The sequence below is a fragment of the Prionailurus bengalensis genome, chromosome B1 (assembly GCF_016509475.1).
Source record: "Prionailurus bengalensis isolate Pbe53 chromosome B1, Fcat_Pben_1.1_paternal_pri, whole genome shotgun sequence".
Taxonomy (NCBI): Eukaryota; Metazoa; Chordata; class Mammalia; order Carnivora; family Felidae; genus Prionailurus; species Prionailurus bengalensis.
The window spans coordinates 30,694,886-30,707,295 of NC_057344.1; the positions used below are offsets into that span (position 1 = coordinate 30,694,886).

At 39.8% G+C, this 12,410-nt stretch overlaps 1 long non-coding RNA gene and 1 pseudogene across 1 annotated transcript in view; one reads left to right on the top strand and one right to left on the bottom strand.

The window, feature by feature from the left end:
- Window positions 1-951: 951 nt before the first annotated feature.
- The window catches only part of LOC122471932, a 182,407-nt gene continuing 170,948 nt past the window's right edge, over window positions 952-12,410 (bottom strand). Inside the window, exon 5 of the long non-coding RNA XR_006294312.1 lies at window positions 952-1,522. This is a non-coding gene — a long non-coding RNA (uncharacterized LOC122471932). The remainder of the gene's footprint in view (window positions 1,523-12,410) is intronic.
- LOC122479330 lies at window positions 6,028-6,201 on the top strand (annotated as a pseudogene).

Consider the following 12,410-nt stretch of genomic DNA (forward strand, 5'->3'; position numbering starts at 1 on the left):
CCAGCTTCCTGATGCTTCTCAACCAACCATTTCATGAAGAGAAAACAGCACTTCTTGAAAGGGAACTCATACTCCTGGCTTAGACACTATCAAGAAAAAAGATTGCAGGGACTTCTGAGATTTTGGAAGTGCTTCTCACGGTGAAGCCAGCAAATTGAGTTCATGACATGAGGCTTCCCCACAATCATTTCCCAGAATTCATGTTCAAGCCTGATCCCTCTTCAAGGGCATTCATTCAACATGCTCAGGGGATAATAGCTACCATCCATGGAACCCCTACTATGTAGCAGCTCTTACGTTTTCCTCAATTATCATAACAACTCTACTGAAGACATGTGAGTCTTTCCGTTTCCAGATTTGGAACCGAGCATCAGAAATCTGAGTAGCCTATGCATGATGTTAAGTGAACAGCACTCAGATCCTTCTGGAAGCAAAGTCCCTGTTTGGATCCACTACTGCATGGCTTTGCCACAACCCAGCAACTCTCTGGTGCCCTCAAAGATATTGAAAAACTGTTCACATAGGATAGGAGACTTTATGTCAGAGACTGAGGTGTTTACCTGTCTGAATCCAGGGGACTATACACATGAGACATTGAGCCTTATAACTCAGTGTTTGGCTTCAGATACAGTAGGTTTGGATAAAGTGGCTTTTTCCTCTTGCTGCTGTACGTGAGCTTGACTCCATCATCCTTGCTTACGCTGTCAGAACTTTTGGAGACATTGCTGTATAAATAGGCTATTGAGAATCATAATCTTTCACCTGACTCCTCAAAAGAATATTTAGAGCTAGGATTTTGATCAAAAGAAATGACTTAAGACGAGACTGATACCAACTCATAGAAGTGGAGACCTAAAATTAACTTTTTTGCCAACAGCAAAGAACATTTATTTAATCTTGCAGTAGGCCAGAAAACCTCAAGTTCATTCTCAGGGCAGCATTATTCTTCCTTTTTGCCCCTGCCTCCTTCATAAGCTATACTTATATCCTCAAAGGTCTAGGTGATATTTCAATCTTTCATCGATAACCAGCTAATTTATAGTTATTGAAAAAAGTTAACAGCCAGCATATCACATCAGATTTTATTCCCTCTAAATTGGCTCAGGGGAGATTTTGTGTGTTCCTGTCCCCTGCACCTGCCAGAGAATACTCACTGACCAGGAATACTTTGAGGTCCTGGCTGATTAACATTCTGGAAGAAAACTTGAGAAGGCTGCTGTTCCTGAAAATTTTTCATTAGCACATTCTTCTTAGAAGATAGCATTCTTCAGTCTGCAGTCTGATTCTTCTCCGGTCTCAGCAGTCTCCTGGCATGAAGCCACTGTAAACTGGAACGTCTTTTGTTTTCTCAACCTCAGTTAAAGTTGACAGGTTTAATTGTTATTGCTTCACTAAGTGCACGACCATATTTATTGCCATTTGATGCAAGATGTGCATCTTGCCACTCAGGAAAATTCTTTTAATCTGGGCTAGATTGTTGGCTTAGTGATCTTCAGTCCTACACGATGACATCACAGCTCACCTTGGAAAGCAAGAATATCAAAGTTTGCAAAGGAGACACTAAGGAATCTTAGAAATCCCATGGAACAAACTAAACTGGACTCTCAAAGTGTGAGAACAGGTGGCATCAGTCTCTGGAACTATTTCAGTTACACGTATGTCCCAGAGTCTAGATGTCATTTAAAAATATTATAAGAAAGGCACACCTGGGTGGCTCAGCCAGTTAAGTGACCGACTCTTCATTTGGGCTCAGGCCATGATATCACAGTTCGTGCATTCAAGCCCTGCATCGGGCTCTGAGCTGACAGCACAAAGACTGCTTAAGGTTCTCTCTCTCCCCTTCTCTCTCTGCCCCTCCCCCACTCACTCCCTCTCTCTCTCTCTCTCTTTCTCTCTCTCTCTCTCTCTCAGAATACATAAATAAACTTAATACACACACACACACACATATAGTAAGAGAAAAAAAAGGATATAGTCATTGAAGCCCCGAGACCAAATGATGCCTGCCTGATTTGTGACATCGACCCACTTGGGAATTCCTTACCTAGTCCCTAGGAAGATATAATCACTTCTCTCTCTGTGTGGGGGTTTGAGTAATTGGTTTTGTAAAGGCAATAACAGAGGAGGTCCCCTTGTGACCTCATATACCTCTATCTTCTGGAGAAAAGCCAACTGGAGGCAGTGCTAGCAATGCAAGTGATTATCAACACCTTTTCTGGATCAGTGTGCATGGTGTAGGTTTGGATCCTGCCCCTGTCATCATCACATTGCAAGGCAGAAGCTCAGCTATTGTCATTTTTGTGTCATGTCCTGGCAATTAGATTCAGTGACGCGTTGTTCGAACTCAAAGAATTCAAACCCACTTCCAGAATCAGACAATTCCAATCTTGGTTTATTTCTCTTCTTCTATCTTCTGTGATTCATAGTAGTCCCCCTTTTAAACTTTGCTCCATTGTCCATAACTCTAGGAAGCAAATCTCCCCTCTTTGTTAAGGCCTCTTTCCAAACTATCTTCTTCTCATTGTTGCCCAAAATTACACTCTGTTATAACTAGCTATTGGGAAGAAATTTAGGATTTCTTCAGCCATTTGGAAAAGAACTGGGATTCTTGTCCTATGGTGAGGGGCATGGCCAGGGCCATGTGGGGCTTCTAAAGTGAGGGGCCCAGGGCAGGGGCTTCTTGTCCAGATCGTAGAAAGGAAGGTTGTATCTCATCCACAGCTTAGAGAAAACACTAGCCTGCTGCTGAATTCTTCGTTAACTGTGATGTATTTAACCAAGATTTATATAAAACTATTCTGGTATCTCTTCCACAATCACTGGATATGTTTGCGTTCTGAATTGGGTAATTGCTAGGTACATATATATCTCTGTCTGTTTTGGTGAGCTTACAAGTAGGAAGGAAGGTTTGAGTTCTGTTAATCTGTGGGTCTGGGCTCCTGCAGTTGCACTGGGTATGAAATCATATGTTTGGTAAGGGCCATGTGGAAGTCTGACCCCCAGTGGCTATTATCAACTGATGCATGTCTTCAGAAAGTGGATGTGGCAAAGGTACAAAGCAAACAATAGAATCGCATCTTGAAGTTGTACAGCCATATATGTCATTGCTTGGTTTTCTGGAACACTTTTCATTAGGAAAAACAGACATTTCACAGATAGAAGAAGTGTCAATAAACACATTGAGTCAGTTTCCAGAAACACACAAATACAGTGTTCATACAGAGAAATCCGTTTGGGAATAATTTCCAGTTTTATAGCTACAACATATCTACAAGTTGTCACTTTGGCTTTGTTATCTCCAAAAATACGGTCTCAAATTTTTCATATAATTTTTCAAATGGTAGCCTCATTTTGACGTTATTCTCCATCTTTTTTAAGTTTTTATTGTAAATGGACTATAGATTCACAGAAAGTTGCCAAAATATCAGAGGCACCATGTACTTTTCATCCAATTTCTCCCAATGGTGATGTCTTACATTAACTATAGTACAATATCAAAGCTAGGAAAATAACATTGTTGTAATTCACATACCTTATTCAGATCTCACCAGGTTTACCTGTACGTGTGTGTGTGTGTGTGTGTGTGTGTGTAGTTCTATGCATTTCAATCACATGTGTACATTCATGTAGCCACCACCACAATCATGATAGATAACTGTTCCATCACTAAAAAAGATCTCTCTTGCATTACTCTTTTATAATCATATCCACCCTCCCCCACTCCGCTCCTGTCGAATGCCTGGCAATCGCTGATCTATTCTCGATCTCTGTAATTTTATCATTTTGAGAATATTATATAAATGGAATCACACAGTAAGTGACCTTTCGAGATTGACTTTTTTCCCTCAGCACAATTCCCTTGAGATCTATACATGCTGTGGTGTGTGTTAACAGTTCATTCCCTTTTATTGCTGAGTAGTATTCCATGCTATGAATATGCCACAGTTTGTTTACCTGTTGTTACATGGAGGGGCATCTGGGTTGTTTGCAGTTTTTCACTGTTACCTATAAAGCTGCTATGAACATTTATGAATAAGCCATTGTGTGGATATTGTTTTCATTTCTCTGAGACAAATACCCAGGAGTGTGATTGTTCATGTCTGTTTCATTTTCGAGAAACTCAAACTACTTTCCAGAGTGGCTGTACAATTTCACATTCCCACCAGGAATGTATGACAGACCCACTTTCTCTGCACCCTTGCCAGCATTGGGTATTGTCACTATTTTCCATTTTAGCTACTCCAATAGGGGTATAGTCGTCCCTACTTTTCAATGACATGAAGTATCATTTGGTTCTTGCCGTTAAAACAGCTGCACCAAGAGAAAAAGATGGTTAACTCTATGAATAATCACACAGTTTTGTGGTTTATGTCCTTATTTCCATGTGATTCAACAACTTCGCTAAAACCTATGAAGATAAAAGTCCAAGGATGATGTGAACGCTCAAAATACAGCAAATTTTGACTGGGGTGGTTGGGTTCCTTATTAAAATCATTTTTCTCTGGCAAAGTAAGAAAATTTCCCAATTACTAGATTAATTGTGTCGAGTCAGAGAGTGATTATACTGAACAATGTTTCTGGCAGCTACCTAGAAATTAAACATACCACACCCTTACTTTTGTGTTTGCTTCTTGGGTACATTAACATTCAAATAATCCAATGTACCTTTTCTTGGTATGTTTGGCAAAAGAAGGGAGAGTTCTGTTCACTTCTCCCTGGGGACCTAGTCATGCAGCTTATACTCCCTGCCCTCCTATTATTACGTATCACCTCATCATTACTTCACTTCCTGGGTCAGAGGTGCTTGAGGTGCCTTAGTCCAGATCCCAACCTCTGTCTTCCTCCCAAATGGAGCTCAATGGATCAGCTCCCTACATTGTTTCAGATTAGAGGTGAAGAACATTATTCTTCTTGAATCTGTTTTGCTGTCACATCAGACCCCTGAGAACAGGATAGGCTTTACATTCTGTGCTTAATAATTCCCTTCAAATATACGGGGTTCAACTGAAACCCCTTGAGCCCTATTTTAGTTTTTATGTATTTCAGTTATGAAAGAAGAGTGATCTGGGTAACGTGAATGCCACACAAGCCAGGTAGTTGTAATAGAGAGGCGCCATAAATTTACTCAGACTCGGAGAGTAAATTGGGAAGAAAAAAGGAACACAGACCTCAACCATTTGAAACTATCCCCTTTATAAAAGTGTTCAAATCAAAGAGAACTCTGAATCATAAAGGCCTGGATTTATAGTCCATAATTTGCAAGAAGGAAGAAAAAAGTCATAGAGGGAAATCTAGAGTGAAGAAAACAAAACCCCATCATCTTCTCCCTAATTTGGCATATGTTCACTTTTAGCCTACCCCAAAGCCCTATTGTTTGAGGACAAACCTGCAGAAAAACTGCTTTTTTTCCAGAAACCATATAGGTGAAATGTCCTGATGGAGACCAAGCCCAGGTGGCTGTGTCCTTCTGTCCTGCCAGCCTAATGGAGATGGGAAAAGGGAACTTTCTAAATATTCCTTGAATCTCGGAAGCTTGCAGTTCATTGATGCCTCTTAGTAAATATTAATGACTAACCAAGGAAATATTTTCCCTCCTAGTCAGTTTGAACATTTGTCTTCTTTTTTCGGCATAGGGCAGGAAGCCGTCTCCAGAACTGTCACGAGTCTCACATCTCAGGTCCACAGTTGTGTGTGGCCTGTGTTTTTTGCCCAACTTTTATCAAAGAACAAAGTTCAAAGGACATCAGAATCTACATTTCAAACAGTCTCACAGGGAGACAAAACAGATCCAGTTTTAATGAGAGAGAACAATGGGGAAAAATTCCAATGAATAACGTTCAGTCTTTTCTCTAGGACTACTTGTGAATTAACAGGAGCATCCTTAGAACTCGTTTTTCTTTCTCTTCTCTTGGCCATCATCAAGCCCTCATTTGTATTGCTGCAGGATCTAAAGGCCTCTGGTTCCTTTCCCCATCTTACTGTCACTTCATCAGTTAAGAATAATTCATATTTTGGGGGTACCTGGGCAGCTTTGCGCAGTGGCAGTATCGTAGCCAATGAGGTTTATCCGAGGCGCGATTATTGCTAATTGGGGGTACCTGGGTGGCTCAGATGGTTAAGCCTCTGACTCTTGATCTTGGCTCAGGTCTTGATTCTCACATTTCATGAGTTTGAGTCTCATGTTGGGCTCTGTACTGACAGAGCTGGAGCCTGCTTGGAATTCTCTCTCCTCCCCCCCACCCCCGTCCCTTCCCCATTCACTCTCTCTCAAAATAAATAAATAAATTTAAAAAAGAGAGAATAGTTTACATTTTTGTCCAAGATTCTCACAGAAATATACAGTAAATGGGTTTTGCTTCGAGGTCTGTTTATGCCTTGTTTATCATTCATCCCATTCTGGGGCCTCTATTGTTTAAAACCTTACACTATATGCAGATGACTTAAGATCATTCTAATAACTTAATAATAATACAGCAGGGTCACTAAATTATACTAATCACATCCTTTGTTTAGAGAAAAGCATTATTCATGTCTCTACTTCCAGAGGAGGGATTATCTCAAAATCATACTACTCCCTAACACCCACTAAATTGAAGATTCTAATCACTTCCTTAGTTGCTAAATATTCTTAGTTACTAATAAACTTAGATTGATACATGAGGAATAAGAAACTGTATACACATATATAGAGATATATTTTAATGGAGAATTCTTCTCCACTATCTATGCTTCCTGCTCCTCCATACTATAAGCATTGACCTCATTTCTACTTCTCAATAAACTCTATTTTCTGTTTGTTGTAGTCTTGCACTGAAATGTAGTAAAAAGTACTTTCTTTTTTTTTTTTTAATGTTTGTGTTTGAGAAAGAGAGAGAGCGCAAGCCAGGGAGGTGCAGAGAGAGGGAGACACGGAATCAGAAGCGGACTCCAGGCTCTGAGCTGTCAGCACAGAGCCCGACGCGGGGCTCGAACTCACAAACTGCGAGATCATGACCTGAGCTGAAGTCAGATGGTTAATTGACTGAACTACTCAGGTGCCCCTTAAAAAGTACTTTTAAGGGCATGTTACCCAAGGAGTGGCTTCAGATCATCAGAAAGTTGAAAGGGGATGCTCCTTTCTTCATTGAGTCCAGATCAATCCCCGTCTTATTTTTTCCACATCTTCACCATTTCTTGGCTACTCTATTTTCTTGTAGTCTTTGTACTACCTCATGTCTCCATTTTCTTGTCTCAGCCTAGATTCTACAGACCACCTCTCCAGTGCCTTTCCTTTGTCCTTCCTCTGAAACTGCCCAGCAGATCTGCAACCCTGAACAGTTTGGCCACCTGCCTTCTCTGCCTTATACCCAGACTGTTGATCCCTGCTACGGCAAGCTCACAAAACCAAAGGGATCAGAGCAATACTCTCTCAACTGTGGCTGTAATTCGAAGCACCTAGGGAGCTTTCAAAAATGCTTCTGCCCAGAATAATCAGTATCTCTTGGGTGAAACACTGGGAATAAGCATTTTTAAAAGTTCTCCAGGTGATTCTATTATGAAGGCAAGATTGACAATCTGAAATAACACATGTACAGTCACCAATCTTAGTTGGGTCCTCATCTTCATTTTCCTTCTCCTCTGCCCTAGTCTCTTTTTGGCTCTTGACATAGACTTTCTCCCTTTACTTCCTTAAAAAAATTGGTATCGGGGCGCCTGGGTGGCGCAGTCGGTTAAGCGTCCGACTTCAGCCAGGTCACGATCTCGCGGTCTGGGAGTTCGAGCCCCGCGTCAGGCTCTGGGCTGATGGCTCAGAGCCTGGAGCCTGTTTCCGATTCTGTGTCTCCCTCTCTCTCTGCCCCTCCCCTGTTCATGCTGTGTCTCTCTCTGTCCCAAAAATAAATAAATGTTGAAAAAAAAAATTAAAAAAAAAAATTGATATCAGAAATAAGTGCCCCTGGAAAGAAATTCCAACTACTTCCTGCTCCCAATCCAGACCCTGTTTTCACCCTTAATTCTGACCTTTTAAATTAAAACAACAGGGAAATCTTGTTCAGTCTTAAATTAACCTTCCTGCCCATACTCTGGCTCCCATTCCCCACTCACCGCTCACAGTTCTCACTCCATCTGTTTCCCCAACTTCTCCTAAATATTCCATCTCTCCTTATCTTCCAGTTCTTTCCCATCAACATCCAAACATGGCTCAGATTGTTGCCACCTTTAGAATACTGCTTCATCCATGCATTGTCCTCCTCTTGTCTTTCCATTTATAGCCAGAGTTACTGAATAGCAATCTAAGAGTTCTCTATTTAATCACATCATATGTACTTCTCAAACTATTCCAAGCATGGTTTCCACCCTCAAATATGATTACATATTTTGGCTGAGTCAATAATGAACTCTTCTTTGTTAAATCCAAAAGACATTTTCTATTCTTATCTTTCTTGAGCTCTCTGTAGCATTTGTTTCTTCTCATTACTCAGTTTTGTGATTCCCTCTTTCCCCTTAGCTTCTTGACACATTTCCTTAATGGACTCTTCTGTTCTGATCCTTGGGTACCTCCTTTTCGTTCTCGACACATTTTCCTTTTATAGGTTAATTAAACCCCATGGCTCCAATTGCTGCTTCCATGCTGATGACTCCCATAGGTCACCTATGCATCCCAAAGCATCTCTCCTGAACTCCTCAAAAGCGCTATTTGGAGGCCTCACAAGGATTTCAAATTCTTAGCTACAGTGCAGTCTATCCTCTTTACCAAAGTCTACTCTTTCTCTATTACTATTCTTAGTGAACACAGCTGGCCACTATGCAGCTGAAAAAGTAAGAAAAAGAGTCTTCTAATTCCACCTTGTTAATGTCCCTAGAATGTGATCCTGGCGCTTAATGTTCCACTGCCATGGTTCAGACTCTTCTCATTTCTTGCCTAGATTACAAGTAGAGCATCATGGTAGACTTCCAACTTCTAGTCTGGTCCCTATCTAATTGTTTTTCCATATTCCTTTCTCTCTCCTCCTGGATCTGAAGATGCTCATTTGGGTTTTACTGGGCAGAAACACAAAAGGGGCAAAAACTAAAGGATACACAGAAGAGTTTGAAGTGATGATCCATAGGTCTTATCTAGATTGCAAAAGAAATGGAAACAAAAGGTCATACACAGATTGCAAGAACAGAGAATGGTCCATGTAATAGAGATCTTGAAGGCGAAGAATCAGTAAAGGAGTGAATGACACAGTCAGAAGGGGAATTAAATGAAACGCTTTCCTTTCACTTTTTAGAAAGATTTAATTCCTCCTTTCATTAAAGCATCCCTGGATAGAGTTTTTAAAACTTTCCAACACAAACCTGCAAAGGAAGTAGATAATGAAGTCTGTAGAGAATGGTCTTGGTAGTAATTGGATCAGTTCTTATGGTATGAGAACGAGGACCAATGAGAGGAAACTGGATCCTTTCTTATGACTCTGTGTCAAGCACAGATTAAGCAGAAGAAATCCCACAATTGTTTTCCAAAATATAGTTTTATATTCCTCATGTGAATATATTTATGGAGAGATAATCCTGAACCTCTGGCAAGTATTTGCCTTTCAAAACATCTTAGCTTTAAAAAAAGTGATTGGAGTCTCCAATCTTTACAAGTACACATGAAGTGGTAAAAACCCATGGCAACTTCTTTAGTAAAAGTTGAAAATCCAAGCATATGTGCAAAATCCCTCACAATCTGGGGTTGGCCTACCTTTCTAGTTTCATCCTCACCCAGCTCCTTTACTGCCTAACGTCCAGTGAGACTGGATTGTATTTAATTCCCCCAGACAATACATTGTTTTCTCACCCATCTCAGTGTCTTTGCCTTTGTTGCCATCTTAACTTTGTGTTCAGCTGTTGTGCCAGGTAAGTGTTAGGAACATAGTAGATGTTGATTAAATGCTAGAAATAAAAGACAACAATTTGGGTAAAAACATTGCATGTAGAAGGATGCCATCGGTAATCAGTGTGGTGGGTTTTTGGTTTATCCGTGAACAAACTTAGATTTATTAAAATGAAATAGTGAGCCAGCCAAGAGGCATTTCCATAGCCTTGGATTGGCTGGTGTTAATAAGTTACTAGACAAGTCTGAAGCAGTGACTATATGGATGCTAATGGAGCCACAGCGGTAGCTAGCGCAAGCATGCAAGGTCACAGAGTGCTAGTGGGGCCTGAAGTTCTCCCTTTACACCACCCTCTGTTCACCAACCCCCCCCTGATTCTCAGCTGGGCTCAGAGGCCCGGGTTCCATCACAGGGCAGCGTCTATCAGTGTCACCATCTAAATAGAGATTTTACTTCTTCTTATACTCTGACCTTGGTATTAAATCTCCCATATTCTCTGGGAACTGCAAATGCCAATGAAATATCCTCTGTTGCAAAATCCGTTACAAATGTATGGTCCTAGGTCAAGAGAGATATGGAATTGCTGGGTCATTGGTTTTACAGATAAGACCTAACAGTTTTGAAAAATTATATGAATGTACGTTGCAGCTGCACTTATGAGCTTACATCCTCATCAACACCTGTTAATTCTGCCTGAAAAATGGCCTTGGGTACTTCCATTAGTGTTCATCTAGTGGTGAATTATTTCATTTTTGTTTGACTAAAAACATTTTTATTTCATCTTTCTTTTAAAAAAATTTTTATCAAGGTAAACTTATATATAGGTTGTAAATTGCACAGGCCTTTAATGATTCATGATCATCACTATAGCTCTCCATATATTTAAGACATTAATTTTTCTCATCATGGTTTATAATTTTCAGCAAACAAAGCTTGCAAGATTTTGTTAGACTTATACCTAAGCAGTCCTTGTTTTTTTTTGTTTTTTTTTTTTAATTTTTTTTTCAATGTTTATTTATTTTTGGGACAGAGAGAGACAGAGCATGAACAGGGGAGGGGCAGAGAGAGAGGGAGACACAGAATCGGAAACAGGCTCCAGGCTCCGAGCCATCAGCCCAGAGCCTGACGCGGGGCTCGAACTCACGGACTGAGAGATCGTGACCTGGCTGAAGTCGGACGCTTAACCGACTGCGCCACCCAGGCGCCCCAGTAGTCCTTGTTTTAATGTTACTCAAATTTCAATTTTTGATTTTGTATGTATTCGTTGTATCTTTTAAATTACTAAACTCGTTTATTACTTTTCACATCTTTTATGTGGATTCCTTGGTTTTTCCACATAGAAGATCATACTGTCTGTGATTCAAGACAGTTTTACTTTATATTTTTCAATCAGGATGTCTCTTTTTTTTTTTCTTGCCTAATATCACTGGTTAAGACTTGCAATATAGTGGTTGAGCAAAGAGTAAGAATGAACATCCATGCCTTGTACCCTACCCTCCAGATAAAGCATTTGGCTTTTCATCATCACATATGATGTTACCTGTAGCATTTTTTATATGTGTTTATCTGCTTGAGGATGTTCTATTCCTAGCTGGCTGAGAATTTTTATCAGCATGCTACACGACAATAGATAAGTGAAGTTCTTCAGGCTTATGAAAAATCGTATGAGTTAAAACTTTGGACCCATAAAAAGAAAAGATTCAGGAATTCAGTAAAAATTTAGATAATTATTTAAGACATTTTCTTTTTTACTCTTTCTGAATTATTGGAAGCACAACTGATTTTTAAAGAAAAAATATTATTATGGTGTGTATCAATATGCAGTAGGAAAGTATATGATAACAATAGTACAAAGGTTTGGAGGGATAGAATAGGAAGAATACTATTATAACTTCCCTGCCCCATAATGAGCTGATATAAGATCAATTTATACAACATCAATTTATGGCAGACTCCAATAAATTAATACACAATCCCCTCTGTTTAACTAATATTAACTAATACACAGTCTTAACTAATAAATAATTTTTTTTCTTTAATTTATTTCTGTACACCTTGGACATACTTCTTTCTTTGTCTTTCCAACACACAAAGCTGGTTGCTGCCCAAGGCCTTAGAACTCTCTGCCGTGAACATCATTCCTTCCAATTTTAGAGTGTCTAGCTTCTTCCTGTCATTCAGATATCAGTTATATGTCACTCCTCAGGGATGACTTTTTTCCATACTCAGTCTACACAGCTCTGTTTATGTTTATTTTACATCTAAGATTTTTTTAAACTTTATTTTGCTTATTGTCTCCCTAGCACCATATTTGTTTGTTCCTTCCCCACCACTATTCACTTCCCTTTGCACCCCTAACCCTACTTAGCACAATGCTTATACTTTATAATCCCTGATAGTCTTCATTTCATGAAATCAGGTGTATGCATTGGGGCAGAACCTACTTGCAGGCATAGTGTCTAAAGACATCACTAGAATCTAAAATCAAACTTTTCTGCTGTCAGAGTATATTTTCGGATGGAGAAGTTGCTGTGATTCTTTATTCTCTCCCCTGGTTACCAGTATGCTCGC